Genomic DNA, 15890 nt, shown 5'->3' with positions numbered 1-15890 from the left:
CCTACTCAACAGGAAAATAACTTGTAATTTAATAAGCTGAGTAGAATATGCACATAATAGAACAATTCTGATACATTTTCATGTATACCATACGGAGCAGATTTGAATTTATGAAGGTCAGCTCCCTAATCTTGACTGTTCTGGAATGTCAATGTCTCAATACCTTTACAAGCTAGGAAAACAAAGGCCGAAACCGAGATAGTAAGATAGTTGGGAATGTGCATACATGAGGGAGAGCGAGAAAACATTGTGTAAATTACATTTACTGACCTAAGGGATCAAGGGACAGAGAGAGGGAGGGAGAGACAGGACGGATGCTGGGGGAAAGGTTAACTCTTTGTGGTCTGAGTTTGAGTGTACACTTGCTGTCATGGATAGAGTGTTTGCGTGTTGTTCCCTGGAGGTAGAGATCTGGGAATGTTATGAATTTAATTTGCATTTTGGGAATCTAAGATGATTTTAAAAAAAAGCCATTTTGTAGGACAATGATACTGGCCATGTTAGCGGAGTGAAGTTACCTCATGAACTTTTCCACATAGTTTAGACTAGTCTCTCATTATGTACTGTTAAAATAGAACTTACCTAGCTAAAGGCATTTGGCCTAGCTTGATCAGGGTTTCCCACTTTGATGTGCATGTAGCTTAATTAGTCAAGCATACTCAGACCTGTCACTTAATTTTTCTTTCTCTACAAACTTTTGTCTTTTTATTGCTGCTTATCTGATTAAGGACAAGTGTTTAATTTTAGTAACAATTTCTGTGTAAAGGCAGTTTGCAGCAATAAAGGGGAATAGCCTTAGGGGTTAGAGCAGGCGCCGCTACTCTGCTAATGGTTTTAAAACCTTAGCAAAAATCTGGCTTGTAGGTATTTATGTTATAGTGTGACATTGATGTCATTGGTAAGTAAAGCTAATAATTTAAACTAAATTGTTTGTAAGAGTTTTACATTCCGGACTGCCACAGAATACGATCTCTGGGACAAACCAAGAGAGGCTTAAGTAGAGTCCACTAGGGATTCCCTGAGCCGTCTCGAATAGATACATTAACAACAGTATGTTTATCTTGTTCAAATAACTGCTTGCTCAGATTTGGGAATCCAGATCAAATTGACTGTTGGATCCTGGGTAAGAGGGCTATTCCCTGCAGACATTGTTGATAACTCCAGAGTTTAGAAGAATAGTAGTACAAACAAACTCATACCTTCACTACAGCCAGCCCAAAACACACTTTAGGCTTGCTCAATATACCTTCAGAGTCACTGGAAACTCCCTCCCTAACAGCATTGTGGATCTATCTACAGCACATGAACAACAATGATTCCAGAAGGCAGCTGACCACTACCTTCAAGGGCAACTAGGAAGGGGAAATAAATGCTGGCCTATCCAGTGATACCCCCATCCCAAGAATGAATAAAAGCAGCTCTGCCTCGACTAGTGCAAAGGGGTACAACAGTACACACTGTAGAGAGCATTTTTGTCATTATCTGCTGTACATGGTACAACCTGATCATGCAACATGAATATATTATATAACAGGACAACTGGGGATTGCAACACTCCACCTCAAATAAGGAGGGCCCACATATGAATGAACCTTTATTGGATGCCATGGCCATGGAGATATGTGCATGGGATACAAGAGACAACATTATCTACACAAGGTTCAAAGAATGAGGCATCTACATGACCATTGTCTCCTCAGAATTCCAATGCCTTCCTGAGGGGTAGATCTACCACTCCCATTCTCCTTTGTGAAGGCACCTATAAACCCTTGTCCTTTGCTCCATCCAAGCTGCCTGATCAGGCAGCAGGTACTAGTGATGCCATCTGGAGGGAAGGGCATCCTCAACTTTGCCCTGATGACATGGAGGGGAATCTACAAGGTGGCATAGCTGAACTGTGGGCTGCTCTCTGTCTAGTACAGACACTTCCCTTGTAGTTAAAGGAATTGAGATAATAAGATGGGGTGGGTATCCCCAGGACAGGTCCCACGGAAAGTTGGTAGAGAGTGATGGGAGGTTTCAAAAAGTAGAAGTACTGATAGAATGGTCATGATGCACATCCTCCTTGATTATCCAGCATGCTCTTTTTAATAGTCCATCTGTACCAGCTGTATCGTTGACTTATGACCATTCTCAGCAACGTAAAACATCTCCTGCTGTGAAATCACCCATGTCTCCTGTGCACAGTAGAATTACATAATAAATGGCAATAAGCAATAGAGGAGAATAAATGGTGCACAGTTCCAGTTCTGCTGACAGGAAGTGTGCCTTGATTAAAATTCTGGTCCAAGTAAAAAAAAATTGTTGTCAGTGGAATATTTCGGTTCTTTATCTTTCTAGAACTGTTTTAATAATTTAGTTTCTCAAATAATATCTAAATTGAGCAAAGTTGGGTAAGGGTAAAGTGCTAACCATGGTTGTGGATGGTTTACGGTAATCTTTTCTGGGCCTATAGATTCTGATTGACTGTAGTTACACTTCAATACATCTGGGAAAACGGTCAATAAACGCAACACATCAGGGATAAAGCACTTGTGGGGTGGATAATGCTTCAAATGGCCACACTACTCTCGGGATCTAAACTAATGCAGGTTGCCTTGCCTCAGATTCCAACTAAGTTTTTCTATTCTTTCAGAATTTATAGGTTTTTTTTGGCCGTGCCTCTTTTTAAGCAGTGAAGTACCTTATGGCAGTGACATCAGGAGACATTCTGCACGAAAGAATCCCTTCAGAATAGTTTGTATTCTGTACCAGACCTGCATCCATCTGCTGGACTTCCAAAGCAAGCTCACTTCATTGGTTTGCGAAATGATGGTTCTGGTATGGCTTAAGCCAGGTAGCACCATACGTTTGGAGCCGCTGTTGGTGATTACTTGTAGCATGATTATTTCTAGCATTTTTTAAAGCAAAAGAACGTGTGTAGATCCGATGTGACTGGAATGGCTGCTGGCGTTTCTGATATTTTTGATCCTGGCGTCAATGGAATGATTGGAGTTGATGTTTGTAAATAAGGTCGGGTTATGAGTCAGTGGCTATGATACGGCAGCTGGCACAACAACTTGCAATATTTCTACAATACCTTCAACGGGTGAAATGATGTTGGAGCTGGGGTATTCCCAACTGGTGCTGAATGTGGTGTGGTTACAGCAGGTGTGTGTGTGTTGTTCCAGCAGTGAGTTTATGCTTTAGCCGATATTCCTGACAAATACCGGTGTGATGGTTTGCACGTCAGAGTGCAGTGTGCGTTAGAGAAGGAAGAGGGGAAGGTTGCTTCTCCTTTGAGTAAACAAGCACTTGTCTGTCTGAGAGAGGGAGAGAGCTCTGTCGTTCCCACCCACAGGACACCGAGTGGCCGCTCCTCCTTCCCTCCCCCCACCCCCCCACCCAGCTGCTATAAAGAGCCGCTCCCTCCTGCTCGCACTCGGGTTAACATGGCGGTGTAGACCATCCCGGAGGCCGGCATCTCACTCAGACCGAACCTGCCGTGAGCGGAGAAACAGCCCTTTACCACCCACCCCCGGGAAGGCCGCCGACTCACGCAGACGGGGCGAGTGCGGGACAAGACATCGCTTGTTGGGGAACGGTTCTGGCATTTGAGGGGGGGGTGAGTGACCGAGGCCCCAGGCGCCGCCAAGTTTGTTGAATGAAACTTGTTCTTGTTTTGTTTCCTTTCACCTAGTCGTAGAGGGGCGGGGGTCACCTCTTCACGGCCGCACGCCGGTGTCGGTGGGAGGAGATTATAACCCCCCCCCCCCCCCCAGATTGTTGCTCCGTTTTCCTCAGTCCGTTGACGATCGTTTTTTTTGGGGGGGGGGGGGGGGAAAGAAGCGCGAGATGACCCAGTGACCCCTCGCACCATTGAGGCACGGCTCCGTGTTTACACCGACCGCACACTGGAAGCGCGAGCTTCACCTGCCCCATGTGCGCCGGGCCCGCGCTCCACACCAAACTCGGAACTCCGCCGGCCCACCCCCCATTGTACACATTGGGTGACGGGAGCGCGGCGCGCGGGAGCCCGCAACATTTGTCCTTCCAACCCCAAAGTCCCCAATCCCGTATCCGCGCGCGACGTTAGCCAACAACACCTTCCTTCCCCCCCCCCCATACACTTCCCCGTGCGGTTTTGACCCGAGTGTCCGCGCGTGGCGCTGGCCATTCCCGCCTGCGACTTTGACGCCACCCGCCCCGAGCGCGTGTGTCGGCGTTGACAACCCGCACAAACACTGCGTGACCACGCGCGGTTCTGAATTCACCCCCCCACCACCCCCCCATCGTGTCTGCGCGTGACACTGACCACCGCAGCTCCCCACCCCCACAACTGCCACTCGCGTGCTGCTTCTGGCAAGCCCTGCAGCCCTTATCGTCCCCCAGCCCCCCATTTCCGGGGGGGAAGAGAAGAGAAATGGTCAACTCCATGCCTTCCTGCTTCTGCTGGAATTTCCATTTTAGGTGGAAAGACCCCCAGGTTGACATCTCTCCTGCATCACCGGCAGTTAAGGGCCATTCTAAGGCAACTTGTGGTTTGAAAGCAAATTGAGATGAGATCGTTAGGTGGTCAGGTACTAATGGCTGTGGTAAAGCTCAAGCTGAATGCAAACATCTTTAAGTTCCTGAGTTGCACCCAGTTTTTAACCACCCTGTCCAATGGGATTTAACCAGAAAGGACCAAACAGTGAGTACAGAGATGGGGCCCAGTCTGATCTCTATACTTCTCAACCCTTTGCCCCCAATCTGCAGTACTGCTTGCCATGTGTTTTATCATTAAGTTTAATGTCTGCAAGCAATATTCTGCATGTTTAGGAAGATAAGTTTTTTGTTAACTCAATGAGTATTTGAGTCACTTGCAGCATGGTGACAGTGGTTAGCACTGCTGCCTCACAGCACTAGAGACGTGGGTTCAATTCCCACCTCGGGCAACTGTCTGTGTGAGGTTTGCACGGGTTTCCTCCCACAGTCCAAAAATGTGCAGGTTAGGTGAATTGACCATACTAAATTGCCCGTAGTGATAGAGGAATGGGTATGGGTGGGTTACTCTTCAGAGGGTCGGTATGGACTTGTTGGGCCGAAGGGCCCGTTTCCACACTAAGTAGTCTAATCTAATCTTTTGCTTGGGCACATGCTATGATTTACTTGTAGATATTTAGGATCCTATGTGCATGGTGTTCAGCTAAACTAACCTGAAGTCTGCAATAAAAGCAAAATGCTGTAGATGTAGGAAGTCTAGAATTAAAACAATACCTTAAATCTATTGCAGTCTTCAGATCTGATCAGTCTTAAGAGTAAAACAAACCAGGGCAAGACTTTCAGTTAAAAGTAGGGACTTGGGTAGTGTTGTGGAACAGAGAAACCTAGGTTTTCAGGTACATAATTCTTTGAAATTTGGGTCAAATATGGGCAAGATGGTTAAGGTGTTTAGCATGCTTGCCTTCATTTGAGTATAGGAGCTGGGATGCCATGATGTGTGTGTACAAGATGTTGGTGAGGCCTGTTCTAGAGTACTGCATCTACTTTTGGCTGCCCTCTTACAGGAAGGATGTTATTAAACTAGAGAGAGAGTTCATAAGAGACTTACCAGGATGTTTTGGGAATGGAGGGTTTGAGGTATGGGGCAAGGTTGAATAGGCTGGGACTTTTTTCATTGAAGTGTAGCAGATTAAAGTCACCTTTTTATAAGAGGTTTATAAAATCATGAGGGGGTATAAGATAAGGTCAGTGGCAGGTGCTTTTTCCCTAGGGTGGAGGGGGGAGAATCCAAAGGGTTTTAATGAATATATTAAAGGACAAAAGGGTAACTAGGGAGAGAATAGGGCCCCTCAAAGATCAGGAAAGTGACCTTTGTGTGGAGCCACAAAATGGGGGAGATACTAAATGAATATTTTGCATCAGTATTTACTGGGGAAGAGGATATGGAAGATATAGACTGTAGGGAAATAGATGGTGACATCTTGCAAAATGTCCAGATTAGAGGAGGAAGTGAATGTCTTGAAACGGTTAAAGATGGATAAATCCCCAGGATCTGATCAGGTGTACCCGAGAACTGTGGGAATCTAGAGAAGTGATTGCTGGGCCTTTTGCTGAGATATTTGTATCAGATGAGGTGCTGGAAGACTGGAGGTTGGCAAACATGGTGCCACTGTTTAAGGGCGGTAAAGACAAGCCAGGGAACTTTAGACCGGTGAGCCTGACATCTGTGGTGGGCAATTTGTTGGAGGGAATCCTGAGGGACAGGATGTACATGTATTTGGAAAGGCAAGGACTGATTAGGGATGGTCAACATGGCTTTGTGTGTGGGAAGTCATGTCTCTCAAACTTGATTGAGTTTTTTTTTTGAAGTAACAAAGAAGATGGAGGGCAGAGCAGATGATGTGATCTATATGGACCTCAGTAAGGCATTCGACAAGGTTCCTCATGGGAGACTGATCAGCAAGGTTAGAACTCATGGAATACAGGGAGAACTAGCCATTTGGATACGGAACTGGTTCAAAGGTAGAACTTAGGGTGGTGGTGGAGGGTTGTTTTTCAGATTGGAGGCTTTTGACCAGTGGAGTGCCACAAGGATTGGTGCTGGGCCCTCTACATTTTGTCATGTACATAAATGATTTGGATGTGAGCATAAGAGGTACACTTAGTAAGTTTGCAAATGACACCAAAATTGGAGGTGTAGTGGACAGTGAAGAAGGTTACTTCAGGTTACAACAGGAACTGGACCAGATGGGCCAATGGGCTGGGAAGTGGCAGATGGAGTTTATTTGAGATAACTGGAAGGTACTGCATTTTGGGAAAGCAAATCTTAGCAGGACTTATACACTTAATGGTAAGGTCCTAGGCAGTGTTGCTGAACAAAGACCTTGGAATGCATGTTCATAGCTCCTTGAAAGTGGAGTCGCAGGTAGATAGTGAAGGTGGCGTTTGGTATGTTTTCCTTCATTGGTCAGAGTATTGAGTACAGGAGTTGCGAGGTCATGTGGCTGTACAGGATATTGTTTAGGCCACTGTTGGGATATTGCGTGAGATTCTGGTCTCCTTCCTATCGGGAAGACGTTGTGAAACTTGAAAGGGTTCAGAAAAGATTTAAGGATATTGCCAGGGTTGGAGGATTTGAACTATAGGGAGAGTCTGAACAGGCTGGGGCTGTTTTCCCTGGAGTTTGAGGCTGAGGGGTGACCTTGGAGGTTTACAAATTTGAGGGGCATGGATAGGATAAATGGACAGGCTTTTCCCTGGGATCGGGGAGTCCGGAACTAGAGGGCATAGGTTTAGGGTGAGGGGAAGGATATATTAAAAACCTAAGGGGCAACTTTTTCCACGCAGAGGATGGTAAGTGTATGGAATGAGCTGCCAGAGGATGTGGTGGAGGCTGGTACAATTGCAACATTTTAAGAGGCATTTGAATGGGAAGGGTTTGGAGGGATATGGGCCCGGTGCTGGCAGGTAGGACTAGATTGGGTTGGGATGGGATATCTGGTCAGCATGGACATGTTGGACTGAAGGGTCTGTTTCCATGCTGTAAGTCTATGACTGTGACTAGGTGGCATATTTTTTTAAGGAGAGAGGAGGAAGACTTATTTTAATAAAAGGACATGGGGGGGCCAATTCTTTTACATAATGGTTTGTGTATGGAATGAACTTCAAAAAGGAAGTTGTTAGAACATTGAGACATTTGGATAAGTCCATGAATAAGAAATGTTTGGACGGATATGGGCTAAGAGCAGGTGTGTGGGCAAAGTTTAGTTTTGGATTACGGTTGGCATGGACTGGCTGGAGGGAGGGTCTGTTTGTGCTATATGAATTGGAGTCCTATTTGATGAAAAATTAGCTGTCATAGTATCTTCAGCACTTAGTTTATGTAGTTTGCAGTTTTATAGAATTCTTTACACTGTTGGAGGTATTTATGTTCCTCAGTCATGCAGTTCTATAGTGTGCAAAATTCCATCTGGTTGATGTCAAAGGTAGATTAGTCTGAAAATGTTCCTGTGATTATATGAATTGGATTGTCCCAATATTTTTGTTTATCCAATTGTGAAGAGCCTATTTTACTATAGCCACTTAATCTAGGTTTCTCTTTTTATAAAAATATTCACTTTCAGATTCAATATCATGCAGTCATGTTATGATCACTATTTGCAGAACATTGTTGTCATATTAACTAATTCTGGGTTACCACTTGTCACTACATCCAGTATGGCTTATAGATTCCGTTCAATAGCAGGTCCTTTGGCCCAGACTGGTCCATGCCAACTAATGTCCATCCACACTAACCCCATTTTTCAGCACTTGGCCCATATCCTTCTAAACCTTTCCCATTCATGTGTTTGTCAAAATGCCTTTTAAGTGTTAATGTATATGCCTCAGAATGAGTTGCCAGCAGTAGTGGCTATGTGTACCACCATCTTAAAAGTTGCCCCTCAGATTCCCATTTATTTTTTCCCCCTCTTACCTTTATGCCCTCATCCTTTTTCCCCACTGATTTGCATTCACCCTATCCTTGCCTCTGATCTCATACTTCTATTCGATTTCCCCCTCAGTCTCCTCTAAAGAGAGGAGGAAAAAAACAAGTCTAGCTTGTCCAACCTCTCCCTATAACTCAGGGCCTTGTCCTTGGCAGTGTCCTTGTAAGCTTCTTCTGCACTGTTTCTAGTTAATATTTCCTACAGCAAAGTGACCGAAACTGTACACAATACTCAGTGCAGCCTCACCCATGTCCTGTACAATTGCACCATAACTTCCCAACATCTCTACTCAGTACCCTGACCAATGAAAACCAGTGTGCCAAAAGCTGCCTTCACTGCCCTGTCTACCTGTGACTACTTTCAGAGAACAGTGCGCCCGAACTCAAGATCTCAATTTCACTATATTCCTGGATTCAGCTTTCCAAAATGCAACACTTCACATATACTACAGAGGAACCTCAATTATTCAAAGGACATGGGTGGGGAGTATTTTGTTTGGATATTTAAATGCCAAATAATAGTTTAGCCAAGCATTGGGACTTGTGATCTTGCTGGATAAGCAGTTCCTCTGTATATTAAGTTCCATTTGCCATTACTTGGCCCACAGCTGATCAAGTTGATCAAGGAGGGTGGCCTCCTCTATATTGGGGAGACAGGCCACCTACTTGTGCAACGTTTCAGAGAACACCTCGGACACCCAGACCAACCAACCCAACCACCCCATGGCTCAACATTTCAACTCTTCCTCCCACTCCAAGGACATGCAGGTCCTTGGACTCCATCGCCAGACTATAGCAACATGACGGCTGGAGGAAGAGTTCCACCTATCGCATTTCTAGAGCCCCTCCCCCAAGTCCCTCCTCCCTACCTTTTATCTTAGCCTGCTGGGCACACTTTCCTCATTCCTGAAGGGCTCATGCCTGAAATGTCGATTCTCCTGCTCCTTGGATGCTGCCTGACTTTTGCGCTTTTCCAGCAACACATTTTCAGCTCTGATCTCCAGTCCTCACTTTCTTCACAGCTGAAGAAGCACTTTCTACAGTTTAAGATCCTTCCTCTGTCCCCAATATTGCCTATTTTAGTGTCACTTGCAAATTTATTAATCATGCCTTATACATTCTCTTACTTAGATCACCGATTTGTATTAAACAGCAATGGGCCTAGCATAGACTATTGAAGCACACCACTAGTCACAGGCCTCCAGCCTGGCATGCATGCTTCCACTACTACCCTCTGCTTCCTCCCGTCAAACCAAATGTGTCCCAATTTGCCAGCTCCCCCAGATTCCATGTGGTCTAACCTTCCAGAGCAGCCTACCATGTGCAATCTTATCAAAGGCCTCACTGAAATCCATATAGACTATGTCCAGTCCCTCCAAAGAACTCTTAAATTTGTGAGGCATGATCTGCCACTCAAAGCCATGCTGACCACTCCTAATCAAACGAACAGTCTTTCCAAATGCATGCATGTCTTATCTGAGAATCTTAAGTAACTTACCTACCACAGATGTTAGGCTTACTGGTCTATAGTTCCAGTTTTTTTTTTTTGCAGCTCTTGAATAATGGCAGAACATTCACTACCCTCCAATCTTTCAGGACCTCTCCTGTGGCTAATTATGATACAGATGTCAGCCAGCCCCCCTGCAATTTCTTCTCTTGCCTCCTGCAAGGTTCTTCGATATATCTGACCAGAACCAGGAGATTTGTCCACCTTCAAATATTCTAATGTCCAACAACACCTCTACTGTGCTATGGGCTGTCCCCAAGATATTACCACTAACTTTCCAAGTTCCCTTGTTCTTTGTTATAAAAATTGTTCCAGAATACTGTCCTGAATGAATTCTTGTAATTCATCTGTGAAAATTAATTTCACTGTTACTGAAACATTTTTAAAGCACATGCTGTAATCTCATTGAGGTTTGTCTGATTTGTTTGATAACATTCATGTGAAGAGTGTTGGGATTTTTTTGTGTAGAAAGCGGTTGTCATAATGTATGCGTCACTGATCTTTACATTTTACTGATATTACATAAAGTCTGTGGTCAACTCTTCCCAGAGTCTTGCACATGTTCTTGTTTAGACTCTTAAATGATTCTACAGTTTGATTAGAATTGTAGAAATTCTATTTTGTATTTTTATAAAATCACACTGCTGCCATCTCCTTTTTTAAAAAAGTGTATACGGCTCCCGGTCGCTCATGTTTTGTAGACATCTTTAGTCATAAAATTGTTCAAGGTATATTTAGTCTGTGTTTTTGCTCTGGAGTTCTGTACATGAAATGGGCAACTGTCATCCTGTCAGTTGATTGTTTGTACACAAGGCTGTACATGCTATTAAATTTACTGGTTTACTCTAATTTATTAATTTCAAATTAAGTGAAAATAAAATGATACTTAAATATTGATTTCAACAGTTTGAAACAAGTAAATTAGTGATTTTTAAAAAACTAAAATTGTTTTATGGATGGAAGGAGTGAATTGAAAATGCTCCCACAAGTTGTTTGTACCTCAAACAGAGAGGTAAAGGGGCTGACCTAACTTTCACAAGTATTTGACGCTGTAAGCAAACAACTGGGGAAAGCCTCTGGCTGTCACTAAACAGTTTACGCATTTAAGTTCACTGACCTAATCTGGCTTCCAGTCCACAAGTACTTTCATTTCTAAACTGGTGTTCCTACTTAGTTTCATCTTTACTTGTTTCTGCATCTCTACCATTGGTAGAGGTAAACTTTTTTCAGGAGATCAGGGCAGTTAGTTTTGATTGGTGTAGAGGAGGAAAGAAGTCTCCTAACTAACCACAAGGCAGGATACTGTATGCAAGATGAAATTTGAATATGTGATTAGAGGGATGGCAGTGATCATTAAGACTTTAATTTACAAATGAAGAAAAATCAGTAGCCTAAAGTTTATTGAATGCTTGAGATTTCTTACAGTAGCACAATTTGGAACTGAACAGATTGCAAAAAACTGATTTGAATATATGTGACAGGAGTCATTAATAAGCTTTAGAGATAGTCTTTCGTAGCAATGACCCCAATATAATTGAATTTGACATCCTGGTTGAAAGGAGAAAACTGTCTACTGCTAATACTTTAACTTCAAATGGGCAACAATGTGGGCATGAAAACCAAGCTAGCTAAAGTGATCTAGGGGATAGGTTATTAGAGATGCAGCAGCAGACATTAAGATATTTCAAAATACTCATTATACATCCCACTGAATTCTAAAGAAGGGCCTGCCATCCATTAGAGAGCATTAGACTTAAGTTTAAAAAGCATTAGAACTGTGCAGTGACAGCATAGATTGAAGAAAGGTTCCACTATTCGAAAAGGGAAGCAGTAAACAAATAGGTAGGATGAGTGAGCATGACATCTGCCCTTCATAGGGGAAGATGTGGGAATGTAAGGTTATAGCTGGGCAGTTAGAAAAATCATGGATAATCAGAAGATGAAGCAGCAATTGAAACTTTTATTAAAAGGAGAAAACACACAGCATGCCCACATCTCTTAATTGGCAAGGCGTGAGTGTACAAAGGTCTGTACTGTGACCTCAACTTTTTCACAATTTTCATTGATTGGTGTGAAGGTATGCCAGTGAAACTTGTGGGAAGACACAAGTGGTTAAAGTAGGCTATGAAGTCATAAGGAGTTTGCCAATGGGTTGAGTGAAGTAAGCAAAAAGGCAGCTGGAGTATAAAGTGGGGAAATGTGCAGCTGTCAGGAAGAAGAGAAATGTCACGGAAAGCAAGTGGAATTTTGGGGAATCTAGGAGTTTCAGCACGATTCACTATGTGCTAATGTCAGTTCTGATATAATACAGTAGTTCTGTTCTTGTGCAATCTCGCGTTATAAGAAAATGGCATTATAGCCACAGCATTTAAACTAATGGGGCTGGAATCATGTTATAGCCAATGCAAGTAAGGAAAGTTTGCGTTCTACAAATGATTCTTCAATCGCATTAAAGCCAATCTTCATTGAAGGAATACATGTTATAACAGAACAGACTGTACAAACTAACTTTATCAAAATGGCCAATGGGGTGCTATCCTTTGAGGGGAATTCAAAATGCAAGGAATTCATGACCTCCCTGAATGGCAGAATGGATTTGGGGCTGTTTGGCTGTCTAACATTCCTATTTCGTGTGTTCGGACAAAGCTCAATTGTATACTTTGTGATAGCTAGATGATCTTTCCTGTTTTTTTTTGTACATTTGTTTCTCTAACTCCTTTTAACATACAAGTGCCTTCCTCAGCTCTGGACTCTTGCAGAATCCAATTTTCTTTTTATGCTACGATTAATGATTGTCTGCTGTCAGACATGGGAACAGACCCTTCGGTCCAACTTGTCCATGACTACCAAATACCCTAACCTAATCTAGTTCCATTTACCAGCACTTGGTCCATATCCCTGTAAATCCTTCTTACTATACCCATCCAGATGCATTTTTAAATGTTGTAATTGTACCAGATTCCACCACTTCCTCTGGCAGCTCATTCCATACATGCACCACCCTCTGCATGAAAACGTTGCCTATTAGGTCCCTTTTTAAATTTGTCTAAACTGTGGATGTGGAATTTGCATGTGCCTCCAGACAGATGCCAAAACAAAATAGTAACGCATTAATTGCATTATTTTTGTTTCTTTCTGGATGGTGGCATTCTTGGAATATTGCACATCTTAGTTCTGAACAGGCTATAGTGAGCTATTTGGTTGACCTGGTAGTGGTTTAATATGGTAGAAACTGACTTGCTGTGCTACTTCAGAGGTTAGCAGAAGAGTCAAATCGTGGTGAGTGACTTGCATGTGTGAATTTTCCTCTCGGCTTCAATAAATTAGTTTAATTATGAGGTCTACATTGTTCCATTTTTTAAAATGAAATAAAATTCCAATTCAAATTGCTGTGTGGATCAAAATTTAATTACTGGAATACTAGTCCAGTAACAAACTGTCACTTAATTGTGTCATTATTTTCAATGTTTCATTTCTGGGATTTGCCAAATTATTTACTGGATTGAGGATTGTCTGTCAAAAGTTAATGGCTGCATCTATATTCCAAATCTACTTGTGCTTTCAATAACTTGTCTGGCTATGATCTCTACACAGATAGGACATTGATCTTACTGATTTTAACGTGGTAATTCTGGATAGGCTGGAACCTTGGATGAACTTTAGTTTATTTGACTTTTTAGTTTATAGAAGTATTGTTACATAGCAAGAAATAAAAATGCTTTGTATCTTTTAAATTCATCTGCTGTAAGGAGGAGACCTTGCTGAACAATACTTGTAAGTTATCCCCATGAATGTGTTGTATAAAGCGGTTTGAATTTTTTTTGCAAATAGTTATACATTTCCATTTTGGAAATGGAAGGAAAGTTAGTTGCAAAACTTAGTCTGTATGGAATGGATAGAAGGAAAGTAGTGACTGAAATAGCTTGAATCATTGTTTGTATCCCAGTAACTAATTAGAATGGTTCTCTAGATGTATTTTCTTTGCTCAGTACAATCTAAGTTGCTGTTAAATTTAGGGAGAGAGGGGAGAGATTAGAGACCTATGCCCTCTAGTTCTGGACTCTCCACCCTAGGGAAGAGACCCTGTCTATTTATCCTATCCATGCCCATCATTATTTTATAAACCTCTAACGTCACCCTTTAGCCTCCGATGCTCCAGGGAAAACAGCCTCAGCCTATTCAGTCTCTCTCTATAGCTCAAATCCCCTCTAACCCTGGCAACCTCATTGTAAATCTTTTCTGAACCCTTTCAAGTTTCACAATCTTTCTGACAGGAAGGACACCAGAATTGCATGCAATATTCCAACAGTGGCCTAACCAATGTCCTGTACAGCCGCAACATGACTTCCCAACTCCTGTACTCAATACTTTGACCAATAAAGGAAAGCATACCAAATGCCTTCTTCACTATCCTATCTACCTGCAACTCTACTTTGAAGGAAGAATCAGTGGTGAATTGATGAAGTACACCAGATCTTGACTACCCTTTGAGATGTGGAAGCGATACTTCCCTTTGAGTCCAGGATTTGGAGACATTGTTGGAAAATTAGATTTTTTTTCAGTCCTACAAAAGCAGAGGTTTGTGCAATTATGGAACTTTTCTGCTTCAGAATGAGGAGAGAGTAGGGTAATTGAATATTTAGAAATGAAAGTACATTTACTCCCTTGCCTAACAAGAATCTAAAGATACCTGTTCAACACAAGATCTTGTGATACAGTTTGAGGGCTAAATTGCCTACAACTTCTATTTAATGTTCTTAATTAGCTTCTATTTTCTGAAGTGGCTATGATCATAAGCATTGTTTTAAAGTGGCCCATGTGCATATCCTGGAATATTTAGTATCGTGGGTGAATCCAAGGCTTGGTAATAAGATTGCTGACAAAATGGAAAATGTTACTGTTAAAACTAGTGTGCCTGTTAGCATCTGAACAGTTTTGGCTTAAGAGTCTTCACCTGGATGTTCTAATGCATGTTGTGCACTACACAGCAAATGCTAGTCTCTATCTTTGTAGAGATGCTGACAGTCCTGTGTGTTTCCACCATTTTTCTGTCTTTCAAATTCTCTGCAAAGGCATCTTGTTACATTGCTGTCTTCTTAAGTAGACTTATTTTCTTCCATTTCACCCCTGCTATGAGCTTCAGCATAGCTCAAACTCATCTGCCTGTATCCCATATCTCATTTAACCTGTCAACCTTGTTCAGATTTTATTGCAAATAGTAGTCCTTGGATTTAAACATTCTTACCCTTTTGTGGTCAAATCCTTTAATTCCTTAATTTAGCAACTGTCTTTAGCACCTCTGCCCTAAGCTTTGGAAATTGCTCCTGGAATCTTTTCTGGTATATTCTTTATTGTTTAAAACCTACCTACCTTCCTTTGATCAAGTTGTTGTTGCCACCTGGTCCTGAAGGCTTGGTGTCAGTCTTTATGGTTTGGTGTTTGCACTTCTATGAAGCACGTAGTATTACTTATTAGCCATATGAAAGGAAACTTTTTGTTGCAAATATCAAAACAAACAGATTTTAATTCTAACTAAGAAATTGAGCCATTATATATGGGATTGCTTTATTACTATTTGAGTAAAAGGATGAAGTCACCATAGTTGGAGGACTGTAGGGCTTCTGTCTGATTAGAGATTTGAGCTATTGGGAGAGGCTGAACAGGCTGGGGCTGTTTTCCCTGGAGCGTCAGAGGCTGAGGGGGTGACCTTATAAAGGTTTACAAAATTGAGGGGCATGGATAGGGGTAAATAGACAGACAGTCTTTTCCCTGGGGTCAGGTGATTACCTTGTGAATTTTCAACCATATGTTTTACCATCACAAGGCCACTTCACATCACCCAAGTTGATCATGGTCTTCACTGGTCTGTTATTAATGCCATCATACATATTTGTTGTTAGCTTAATTTGTCAATTTCTGACTGGTTTCCACACA

At 42.4% G+C, this 15890-nt stretch overlaps 1 protein-coding gene across 1 annotated transcript in view; it reads left to right on the top strand.

Annotated features, from left to right (window-relative positions):
• The first annotated feature begins 3388 nt into the window (after positions 1–3388).
• The window catches only part of slc20a2 (solute carrier family 20 member 2), a 92933-nt gene continuing 80431 nt past the window's right edge, over positions 3389–15890 (top strand). Inside the window, exon 1 of the mRNA XM_043719864.1 lies at positions 3389–3604. The gene's annotated coding sequence lies outside the window, so the exon portion shown is untranslated. The remainder of the gene's footprint in view (positions 3605–15890) is intronic.

The sequence above is a fragment of the Chiloscyllium plagiosum genome, chromosome 2 (assembly GCF_004010195.1).
Source record: "Chiloscyllium plagiosum isolate BGI_BamShark_2017 chromosome 2, ASM401019v2, whole genome shotgun sequence".
Lineage (NCBI taxonomy): Eukaryota > Metazoa > Chordata > Chondrichthyes > Orectolobiformes > Hemiscylliidae > Chiloscyllium > Chiloscyllium plagiosum.
This window is presented reverse-complemented; position numbering and strand designations above follow the sequence as displayed.